Below are 13,034 nucleotides of genomic sequence, written 5' to 3'. Positions count from 1 at the left end.
ATAAGCCAAATATTATCAATGGATGTGCTAAAATATTATGGATGAGCTGAAAAAATATTTTGGATGAGCTAGAAACTGCTGGGGATGAGCTAAAAATTAATAGGAATGAACTAGAAAATATTTGGAATGAGCTGAAAAATAATATGGATGAGCTTGAAAATAATAGGGATGAGCTAGAAAGTATTAGATATGAGTTAAAAATTACTGGTAAGGAGCTAGTAAATATTGGGAAATGAGCCATATATTAATTGGGATGTGCTAGAAAATATTATGAAAGAGCTAGAAAAAATTAAGGATCGGACAGAAAATATTGGAAATGAGCTAGAAAAACGCTAGAGATGAGCTAGAAAATAATTGAAATGATCTAGAAAATATTGGGGATGAGGTAAAAACTATTTGGGATGAGCTAGAAAATTTTGTGCAGATAAACTAGAAAATAATATGGATGAGCTAAAAAAATATTTGTGAAGAGCTAGAAAATATTAAAGATGAGCTAAAAATATTTGTGAAGAGCTACAAAATATTATGGATGAGCCAGAAATTATTAGATATAGGCAAGAAAATATTGGGAATGAGCTAGAAAATGTTTGTGACGAGTTATTTAATAATTGGGATGACCTAGAAAAATATTGGGGATAACTTAGAAATTATTCCAGATAAGCTAAAAAATAATAGGGATGAACTAGAGTATACTGGGGATGAATAGAAAATATTACTGATCGGCTGTAAAATATTGGTGATGAGCTAAAAATTAAGAAGGATGAACTTGAAAATATTATGGATGAGGTAGAAAATTTTATGGCTGACCTAAAAATTATTGCAGATCAGCTAAAAATTACTCCCATGAAATAGGAAAAAATATTGATGAGCTAGAAAATACTCATAAGAGCTAGAAAAAATTATGGATGAGCTAGAAGATATTAGATATGAGATAGAAAATACTGGGGATGAGTTAGAAAATAGTGGGAATAAGCCAAATATTATTATGGATGTGCTAAAAATATTATGGATGATCTAAAAAATATTTTGGATGAGCTAGAAACTATTGGGGATGAGCTAGAAAATAATAGGGATGAAACTATAAAATATTTGGAATGAGCTGAAAAATAATATGGATGAGCTAGGAAATATTTGGGATCATCTAGGGAAATAATATTGATGTGCTAGAAAATATTCGATACAAGCTTTAAAAAAATACTGTTGATGAGCTAGTAAATATTGGGAATGAGCTAAAAAAAAAATAACAGGGATGAGCTAGAAAATATTAGATATGAGCTAGAAAATATAATGGGATAACGTAGAAAATATTGCCATGCGTTAGGAAAAATTAGGGTTCATTAAGAAAAAATTTGGGATAAGTTGGAAAGTATTTAGGATGACCTACAAAATGTTGTGAATGAGCTGCAGAATATTGGGGATGACTAAGAGAATATTTGGGATAAGCTAGAAAATATTTGAGATGAACTAGAAAAATATTGAAGATGAGTGAGAAAATATTTGAGATGAACTAGAAAATATGACAGATAAGCTAGTAAATATTGGGGATGGAGTAGACAATATTTGGAATTAGCTAGAAAATATTAGGGATGAGCTAGAAAATATTGGGAATGAACTAGACAATATTAGGAATGATTTTCAACATATTGCAGATTAGCTAGAAAATATTGCGGATTGCTAGAAAATAAAAGGAATCAGCTATAAAATATTGGGGTTGTGCAAAGAATTAATTAGGATGAGCTGAGGGTTGACCTAAACATTATTGGGGATAAACTAAAAGATACTCAAATGAGCTAGAAAAAAAATATATTACCTAAACAATACTCCCAAGACCTAGAAAAAAATTATGGAAGAGTTAGAAAATTGTATTTATGAGCTAGAAAATACTGGGGATGAGCTAGAAAATAGTGAAAATGAGCCAAATATTATTTTAGATTTGCTAGAAATTAAGAGGGACGAGCTAAAAATTATTTGGGATGAGCTAGAAACTATTGGGGATGAGCTAGAAAATAATAGGGATTAGCTAAAACATATTTGGAATGAGCTGGAAAATAATATGGATAAGCTAGAAAATAATAGGGATGAGCTAGTATAGAAAAGAATATTGATGTTCAAGAAAATATTAGATATGAGCTAGAAAATATTGAATATGAGTGAGGAAACATTTGGGATGAACTAGAAAATATTACAGATATGCTAGTAAATATTGGGGATGAACTAGAAAATGGTTGGGATTAGCTCGAAAATATAAGGGATGAGCTGGAAAATATTGCGAATGAACTAGAAAATATTAGGAATGATCAAGAAAATATTGCAGATTAGCTAGAAAATAAAAGATATGAGCTAGAGTATACTGGGGATGAGCTAGAAAATATTATGGATCAGCTATAAAATAATGGGGTTGAACTAAAAATTAATTAGGATGAGCTGACGGTTGACCTAAAAAATATTGGGGATAAGCTAAAAGATACCCAAATGAGCTAGAAAAAAATATATTTTATCCAGAAAATACTTCCATGAGCTAGAAAGAAGTATGGAAGAGTAAAAAAAATATTAGATATGAGCCCAAAAATACTGGGGATGAGCTAGTAAATAATTGGAATGAGCCAAATATTATTAGGGACGCGCTAGAAAATATTATGGAAGCTCTAGAAAATATTAGGGATGAGCGAGAAAATACTGGATATGAGCAAGAAAATGTTAGAGATGGCCTGGAAAATAATTGGACTTAGCTAGAAAATATTTGGGATGAGCTAAAATTAATAGGGATGAGCTAGAAAAAAGAACTTATCAGCTACAAAATATTGGGGATGAGCTAAAATTCGTAGGGTGAGCTAGAAAATATTAAAGATGAGCTAGAAAATATTTTAGATGAGCTATAGAAATAAATGGGATGAGCTAGAAAATATTATGAATGAGCTAAAAAGTATTTGAGATGAGCTAGAAAATGTGTGGGATAATCTAGAAAATATTGGGGATGAGGTAGTAAATATTTGGAATGAGCTAGATAATGTTGCAGATAAGCTAGAAAATAATATGGATGAGCTAAAAAGTATTATATATAATCTAATAAATACTGGGAAAAAGTTTAAAAATTTTGGGAATAAGCCAAATATTATTAGGGAGGTGCAAGAAAATATTATGAACGAGCTAAAAAAAATATTTGTTTTGAGCTGGAAAATATTACAGATGAGCTAAAAAATATTGGGGATGAGCTAGAAAATATTATGGACGAGCCATAAAGTATTTTGATATTCGCTAAAAAATATTGGGGATGAGCTAGAAAATATTTACGATAATTAATAATAATTTGGATGACATAGAAAATATTAGGGATAACCTAGAAATTATTCCAGATAAGCTAAAAAAAATAATAGGGATGAGCTAGAGTATACTTGGGATGAATTAGAAAATATTACAGATCAGCTGTAGAATATTGGTGATGAGCTAAAATTAAGAGGGATGAGCTAGAAAATATTAGGGTTGACCTAAAAATATTGTGATCAGCTAAAAAATACTTCCATGAGCTAGAAAAAATTATGGAAGAGCTAGAAGATATTAGATATGAGCTAAAAAATACTGGGGATGAGTTAGAAAATAGTGGGAATAAGCCAAATAGTATTATGGATGTGCAAAAAATATTATGGATGTGCTTTAAAAATATTTTGGATGAGCTAGAAACTATTGGGGATGAGCTAGAAAATAAAAGGAATGAAACTAGAAAATATTTGGAATGAGCTGGAAAATAATATGGATGAGCTAGGAAATATTTGGGATCTTCTAGGGAAAGAATATTGATGTGCTAGATAATATTCGATATGAGCTAAAAAAAAAAAAATACTGGGGATGAACTAGTAAATGTTGGGAATGAGCTAAAAAAATATAACAGGGATGAGCTAGAAAATATTAGATAATAGCTAGAAAATATAATGGGATAACGTAGAAAATACTGCAACGCGCTAAGAAAATTTATGGTTGAGTTAGAAAATATTTGGGATAAGTTGGAAAGTATTTAGGATGACCTACAAAATGTTGTGAATGAGCTGCAAAATATTGGGGATGACTAAGAAAATATTTGGGATGAGCTAGAAAATATTTGGGATGAGCTAGAAAATAATAGGGATTAGATAGAAAATATTTGGGATGAGCTGGAAAATAATATGGATGAGCTAGAAAATAATAGGGATGAGCTAGAAAATATTGCAGATAAGCAAGAAAATAATATGGATGAGCTAAAAAGTGTTGAAAATACTTGGGAATAAGTTTTAAAATTTTGGGAGTAAGCCAAAAATTATTAGGGAGGTGGAAGAAAATATTATGGACGAGCTAAAATATTATTTGTAATGAGCTGGAAAATATTACAGATGAGCTAAAAAATATTGGTGTTAAGCTAGAAAATATTTACGAAGAGTTAGTTAATAATTGGGATGACCTAGAAAATATTGGAGATAACCAAAAAAATTATTCCTGAAAGCTAAAAAATAATAGGGATGAACTAGAGTATACTGGGGATGAATTAGAAAATGTTACGGATCAGCTGTAAAACATTGGTGATGAGCTAAAATTTAAGAGGGATGAGCTAGAAAATATTATGGATGAGCTAGAAAATATTAAGGTTGACCTAAAAAATATTGAGGATCAGCTGAAAAATACTCCCATGAGCTAGAAAAAATTGTGGATGAGCTAGAAAATACTCATAAGAGCTAGAAAAAATTATGGAAGAGTTAGAATATATTAAATATGAGCTAGAAAATACTGGGAATGAGTTAAAAATTGTGGGAATAAGCCAAATATTATTATGGATGTGCTAAAATATTTTGGATGATCTAAAAATATATTTTGGATGAGAAAAAAACTATTGGGGATGAGCTAAAAATAATGGAGATGAACTAAAACATATTTGGAATGAGCTGACAAATAATATGGATGAGCTTGAAAATAATAGGGATGAGCTAAAAAGTATTAGATATGAGTTAAAAATTACTGGTAAGGAGCTAGTAAATATTTGGAAATGAGCCATATATTAATTGAGATATGCTAGAAAATATTATGAATGAGCTAGAAAAAAATAAAGATCGGACAGGAAATATTGGAAATGAACTAGAAAAATGTTGGACATGAGCTAGAAAATAATTGGAATGAGTTAGAAAATATAGGGGATGAGGTGGGAAAAAATAGGGATGAGCTAGAAAATAGAACAGAACAGCTAGAAAATCTTGGGGTGAGCTAGAATGTATTTGAGATGAGCTAGAAAATACTTGGGATGATCTAGAAAATATTGGGGATGAGGTAAAAACTATTTGGAATGAGCTAGAAAATGTTGTAGATAAACTAGAAAATAATATGAATGAGCTAGAAAATACTGATTATGTTCTAGAAAATACTGGGAATAAGTTTTAAAATATTATTAGGGAGGTGCAAGAAAATAATATGGACGAGCTAAAAAAATATTAGGGATGAACTAGAAAATATTATGGATGAGCCAGAAATTATTAGATATAGGCTAGAAAATATTGGGAATGAGCTAGAAAATGTTTGTGGCGAGTTATTTAATAATTGGGATGACCTAAAACAATATTGGGGATAACCTAGAAATTATTCCAGATAAGCTAAAAAATAATAGGGATGAGCTAGAGTATACTGGGGATGAATTAGAAAATATTACAGATCAGCTGTAAAACATTGGTGATGAGCTAAAAATTAAGAGGGATGAACTTGAAAATATTATGGATGAGCTAGAAAATGTTATGGCTAACCTAAAAATTATTGCAGATCAGCTAAAAATTACTCCCATGAAATAGGAAAAAATATGGATGAGCTAGAAAATACTCATAAGAGCTAGAAAAATTTATAGATATGAGCTTGAAATTACTGGAGGTGAGCTAGAAAATAGTGGGAATAAGCCAAATATTATTAGGGATGTACTAAAAAATATTATGGATTAGCTAAAAAGTGTTTGGGATGAGCTAGAAAGTATTGGGACTGAGCTACAAAATCGTGGGGATGAGCTAGAAATTATAATAGAGATCAGCTATAAAATAATATTGATGTGCTAGAAAATATTAGATATAAGCTATAAAAACTGGGGATGAGCTAGTAAATATTGAGAATGAGCCAAATAATGCGAGGGATGTGCTAGAAAATATTATGGATGAGCTAGAAAATATTAGAGATCATCCTGAAAATATTGGAAATGAGCTAGAAAATGTTAGAGATGAGCTAGAAAATAATTGGGATGAGCTAGAAAATAGTTGGTACGAGCTAGAAAATAATAGGGATGAGCTAGAAAATAGTAGGGATCAGCTAATAAATATTGAGGATTTCCTGAAAATTAGTAGGGATGAGTTAGAAAATATTATGGATGAGCTAGAAAATATTAGAGATCACCCTGAAAATATTGGAAATGAGCTAGAAATTGTTAGAGATGAGCTAGAAAATAATTGGGATGAGCTAGAAAATATTTGGTACGAGCTAGAAAATAATAGGGATGCGCTAGAAAATAGTAGGGATCAGCTAATAAATATTGAGGATTTCCTGAAAATTAGTAGGGATGAGCTAGAAAATATTATCGATGAGCTAGATAATAAATGGGATGAGCTAGAAAATGTTAGAGATAATCTAGAAAATATTGCGGATGAGCTAGAAAATAGTAGGAATTAACTAGAGTATACTGGGGATGAGCTAGAAAATATTGGGGAGGAGCTAAAAAAAAAATAGGGATGAGCTCAAAAATGGTATGGATGAGGTTGAACGTATTTGAGATGAGCCAGAAAATTGTTGGGATGATCTAGACAATATTGCAGGTAAGGTAGAAAATAATATGCATGAGATAGAAAATATTGGATATGTTCTAGAAAATACTGGCAATAATTTTTTTTAAACATTGGGAATGAGCCAAATATTATTAAAGAGGTGCAAGAAAATATTATGGTCGAGCTAAAAAAATATTTGGGATGAGCTAAATAATATTAGAGATGAACTAAAACATATTGGGGATGAGCTATAAAGCATTATGGACGAGCCAGAAATGATTAGATATGAACAAAAAAATATTTGGGATGAGCTATAAAATATTTATGATGAGCTAGTTAACAATTGGGATGACCTACAAAATATTGGGGATAACCTAGAGATTAGTCCGGATAAGCTATAAAATCATAGGGATAAGCTGGGGTATACTGGGGATGGATTAGAAAATAGTACAGATCAGCTTTAAAATAATGGGCATCAGCTAAAAAATTAATAGGGATAAGCAAGAAAATATATGAAACAAAAAAATATTTGGGATGAGCTAGAAAATATTAGATATCAGCTAGAAAATATTTGGGATGAGCTAGAAAATATTAGATATCAGCTAGAAAATATTTGGGATAATCTAGAAAATATTAAATATGAGGTAGAAAATATTAGGGATGACGTAGAAATACACTCACAGGAGCTTAAAAAACACCAGCTAGAAAAATTTGGGGATGAGCCAGAAAAAAACATGAATGGGCTAGAAATTAATAGAGATGAGCTAGAAAATATTGAGAATGAGCAAGAAAATTTGATGATCTAGAAAATATTGTAGATACGCTAAAAAATAATACGGGTGAGTATACTGGGGATGAGCAAAAAATATTATGTTCCAGCTATAAAATATTGGGGATGAGCTAAACATTTATGGGGATTAGCTAGAAAATATCATTGATGAGGTAGAAAATCTTGGAGATAAGCTAGAAAATATTGGTGATGAGCTAGTAAACATTTGGGATGAGGTACAAAATATGAAGGATGACGTAGAAATTGATAGGGATGAGCTCGAAAATGTTTGGGATAGGCCAAACATTATTTTTGAGCAGCTAGAAATTATTAGAGATGAGCTAAAAAATATATATTGTAGATGAGCGAGATTTTTTTGGGGGATGAGTTTGAAAATATTTGGGATGAGTTAGAAAATATTAGAAATGAGCTAGTAAATATAGGGGATGAGCTAGAAAATAATGGGGTTGAGCTAGAAAATATTGCACAAAATCTAGAAAATAATAGGAGTGAGCTAGAGTATTCTGGGGATGAGCTGGAAAATATCATGAATTAGCTAGAAAATATTGGAAATGAGCTAAAAATTAATAGGGGATGAGCTAAAAAATATTATGGATGAGCTAGAAAATATTAGAGGTGAACTAAAAGATATTCGGGATAAGCTAGAGAATTATCCCATGAGCAAGAAAATACTATGTAAGAGCTAGAAAATATTAGTGATGACCTAAAAATATTGGGTATAACAATAAGCCTCAAAATACTCCCATAAGCCAGAAAAAAATTAAGGATGACCTAGAAAATATTAGATATGAGCTAAAATATACTGAGGATGAGCTAAAAAATATTGTGAATGAGCCAAATATTATTAGGGATGCGCTAAATAATATTATGTATTTGCTAGAAAATATTGGGGATGAGCTAGAAAATATTTTAATGAGCTAGAAATAATAGGGATCAGCTATAAAAAATATTTGAGATGAGCTTGAAAATAATATGGATGAACTAGAAAATAAAAGGGATGAGCTAGTAAATATTTGGGATCTGGTAGAAACAAATAGATGAGCTAGAAAATATTAGATATCAGCTAAAAATACGGAGGATGAGCTAGAAAATATTGGGAATGAGCCAAATATTATTAAGGATGAGCGAGAAAACATTAGGGATCAGCTAAACAATATTGGAAATGAGCTAGTACATGTTAGAGATTAGCTAGAAAATAATTGGGATGAGCTTAGAAAATATTTGGGATGACCTATAAAATATTAAGGACGACTTTTAAAATATTTTGTATAAGCTAGAAAATATTAGAGATGAGCTAGTAAATAATTGGGATTCGCTAGAAAATCTTAAGGACGACTTAGAAAACATTGAGGATAAGCTAGAAAATATTGGGGATGTGCAAAAAAAATAATAGGGATGAGCTAGACAATATTATGGATGAAATAGAACGTATTTGACAGGAGCTACAAATTATTAGGTATGAGCTAGATATTATTTGGGATGAGGTAAAAAATATTTGGGATGATCTGAAAATGTTGCAGATAAGCTGAAAAATAATATGGATGAGCTAGAAAATATTAGATATGTTCTAGAAAATACTGGGATTAGCTAGAAAATCTATAAAGACGACTTAGAAAACATTGGGGATAAGCTAGCAATTAACACAGATAAGCTAGAAAGTAATAGTGATGCACTAGAGAACACTATAGATGAGCTAAACAATAATGGGTCAGCTAAAAATATTGTGGATGAGCTAAAAGATAATAGGGATGAGCTAGAAAATATTATGGAAGATGTAGAAAGTATTTGAGAAGAGCAAGAAAATATTAGGCATGCTCTAAAAAATACAGGGAATAAGTTAGAAAATATTGGGAATGAGGCAAATATTACCAGGGATGTGGTAGAAAATACTATGGACTAGCTAAAAGAAATATTTAGGATGAGCTTGCAAATATTAAAGGTGAGCTAAAAAATATCGAGGATGAGCTAAACAATATTATGGATGAGCCAGAAAATATTAGATATGAACAGGAAAATATTGGGAATGAACTAGAAAATATTTATGATGAGTTAGTTAACAATTGGGAAGACATAAAAAAATGGGGATAAGCTAGAAATTATTGCGGATAAGCTAGAAAATAATAGGGATGAGCTAGAGTATACTGGGGATTAACTAGAAAATATTACGGATCAGCTAGTAAATATTGAGGATGAGCTAAAAATTAATATGGATGAGCTAGAAAATATTATGGATGAGCCACAAAACATTGATGTGCTAGAAAATAATAGAGATCAGCTAGAAATATTTTGTAAAAAGTTAGAAAATAATATGGATGAGCTAGAAAATATTTATGATGAGCTAGTTAATCATTGGGATGAAATAGAAAATATTGGGGGTAATCTAGAAACTATTGCAGATAAGCTAAAAAAATAATAGGGATGAGCTAATGTATACTGGGGATGAACTAGAAAATGTTACGGATCAGCTAGAAATATTGGGAATGACTTAAAAATTAGTAGGGATGAGCTAGAAAATATTGGGGATAAGCTAGAAAGTATTTCAGAAAAGATAGAAAATATTTCAGATAAGCTCGCAAAAATAGGGATGAGTTAGAGTATACCGGGGATTAGCTAGAAAATATTATGGATGAGTTAAAAAAATAATAGGGATGAGCTAGAAAATGTTGACGGTCAGCTGGAAAATATTTGGGATTATCTAAAAAATATTTTTTATATATATATATATATATATATATATATATATATATATATATATATATATATATATATATATATATATATATATATATATATATATATATGTTCTAGAAATTAATACTGAGACTAAGTTAGAAAATATTGGGAATGAGCAAAATATTATTAAGGATGTGCTAGAAAATAATATGGATGAGGTAAAGAAATATTTGGGATGAGCTAAAAATATTAGAGATGAGCTAGAAAATATTAGAAATGAGCTAGAAAATATTGGGGATGAGCTAACAAATATTATGGATGAGCCAGAAATTATTAGATATGAGCAAGAAAATATTAGGGATGAATTAGAAATTATTTATAAAGAGCTAGGTAATAATTGGGATGACCTAGAAAATATTTGGGATTAGCTATAAATTATTGCGGATAAGCTAGGAAACAATAGGGGTGAGCTAGAGTATACTGGGGAGGAACTAGAAAATGTTGCAGATAAGCTAGAGAATATGTATGAGGTAAAACTTAATATGGATAAAGCTTAAGAATGTTGAGGATGAGCTACAAAATATTGGGGATGAGCTAGAAAATAATAAGGGAGGGTTAGAAAATATCTGTGATGACCTAGAAAATATTACAGATAAGCTAGAAAATATTGCAAATAAGCCAGAAAATAATAGTGATGAGCTAGAGTATACTTGGGATGAGCTAGAAAATATTAGATATGAGGTAGAAAATACTGGGAATAAGTTAGAAAATATTGGGAATATGCCAAATACTATCAGGGATGTGCAAGAAATATTAGAGATGAGCTAGAAATTATTAAATATGAGGTAGAAAATATTGGGGATGAGCTAGAAAATAATTGGGATGAGCTAGAAAATAATTGGGAGGACTTTAAAAATATTTGGGATAAGCTAGAAAATAATAGGGATGAGCTAGAGTACACTGGGGATGAGCTATGGGGATGAGCTAAAAAGTAATAGGGATTAGCTAGAAAATAATATGGATGCGCTAGAAAATATTACGGATCAGCTAGAAAGTAATGGAGATGAGCTAAAAATGAATAGGGATGAGCTACAAAATATTATGTATGAGCCAGAAAATATTGGGGATGAAGCTAGAAAATGTAACGGATACGCTAGAAAATACTCCCGTGAGCTAGAAAAAAATATGGATGAGCTAGAAAATGTTGAGAATGAGCTACAAAATAATAGGGATGAGCTAGAAAATATTAGGGATTACCTAGAAAATATTGAGGATAAACTAGAAAATATTGCAGACGAGCTAAAAATTAAAAGGTATGAGGTATTACATATTTGGGATGAGCTAGAAAACATTCCCATGAGCTAGAAAAAAAAATATCGATGAGCTATAAAAAAAAATTTGATGAGCTAGAAAATATTATGGATCAGCTACAAAATATTGGGGATGAGCAAAAAATTAATAGGGGTGAGCTAAAACGTATTATGGATGAGTTAGAAAATATTTCGGATAAGCAGATAGAAAATATTAGAGATTAGCTAGAAATTATTTGGGATGAGGTAGAAAATACTCAATCGAGCTAGAAAAAATCATGGACGAGCCAGAAAATATTTGGGATGAGCTAAAAAATGTTTGGGATCAGCTAGGTAATGTTAGGGATAGGCTACAAAATATTTGGGATGAGCTATAAAATAATAGGGATCAGCTAGAAAATATTAAATATGTGCTAGATAATATTGGGGTTGGGCTAGAAAATATTGCAAATGAGGCAAATATTATAAGGGATGTGCTAAAAAATATTATGGATGAGCTAGAAAATATTTGGTGTGAGGTAGAAAATATTCGTTCATCGCCAGTTCTTTTTTAGCTCATCTCCAGTATTTTATAGCTCAACCTTAATATTTTCTAGCTCATCCCCCACTATTTTCTAGCCCATCCCCAGTATTTTCTAGCCCATCCCCAGTATTTTCTAGCCCATCCCCAGTATTTTCTAGCTCATCCCCCACTATTTTCTAGCCCATCCCCAGTATTTTCTAGCTCAAATTATAATAGAAAGAGAAAACAATTCAAAAATTGCCTGATTTACTATTCGGGCCTTTATCATTAATTACCATTTACGTGCAGTTAATCGGGACACAATGCTATTTGGTTGCTGGTAAAGGTTTGATACAACATTGGTGCTGGCAGTCAAAAGTTATCAGGAAAAAAACAACCCAAAACATGGTGCTTTTCTTTTTAATTAGGCGATCTGTTACATCGTGTTATATCGCAGTGTGACTCCTGGGACACCTGTTGGGCTCGGGGATATTTTTTCCCGCCCCGCTTCTGCCATTAACACAACCCACTAACGTCATCGGGTTCAGTAGTGTAGTGGTTATCACGCTCGCCTCACACGCGAGAGGTCCTGGGTTCGACCCCCAGCTGAACCAGATTTTTTTTCTTGGTATTGAATTTTATTCTTTTTTTTTTATACTACTATTGACCCCTCTTTTCTATCCCAACTCCCGATTTTACAGCGGTTTTCACTGTATAGGTGGGAACTTTGTGCTGCTTTTTCTTTCCTCATCCGTACTATCGTCATTTTCCTCTACTTCTTTTGTATGTTTGTCACTCTCTTGTGAACTGCTATTTCAGGGGTGCCTTGATAGTCGAAGCAGACGTTGTGCTGTTGAGACTAGAGAGGTGAGCAGAGTAAGTCTGATTCCCCGTTTGGACTTCTCTGTTGCTATCCACCCCTTGGCGCTCATAAGACCTTATGTAGTTGCGAGCGCCGTGAAACCTTACTAAAACAACAAAAAACCCAACAACAACAACAACTAGACATT

General features: G+C 31.5%; 1 non-coding gene across 1 annotated transcript; it reads left to right on the top strand.

The window, feature by feature from the left end:
- The first annotated feature begins 12,565 nt into the window (after window positions 1-12,565).
- TRNAV-CAC lies at window positions 12,566-12,638 on the top strand. Its single transcript has one exon. It is a non-coding gene; the product is annotated as a tRNA-Val (tRNA).
- The last annotated feature ends 396 nt before the right edge of the window (window positions 12,639-13,034 follow it).

This window comes from Aplysia californica, unplaced genomic scaffold (assembly GCF_000002075.1).
Source record: "Aplysia californica isolate F4 #8 unplaced genomic scaffold, AplCal3.0 scaffold00910, whole genome shotgun sequence".
NCBI lineage: Eukaryota > Metazoa > Mollusca > Gastropoda > Aplysiida > Aplysiidae > Aplysia > Aplysia californica.
Note: the sequence above shows the minus strand (reverse complement) of the source record. Positions and strands in the feature narration are given on the sequence as shown.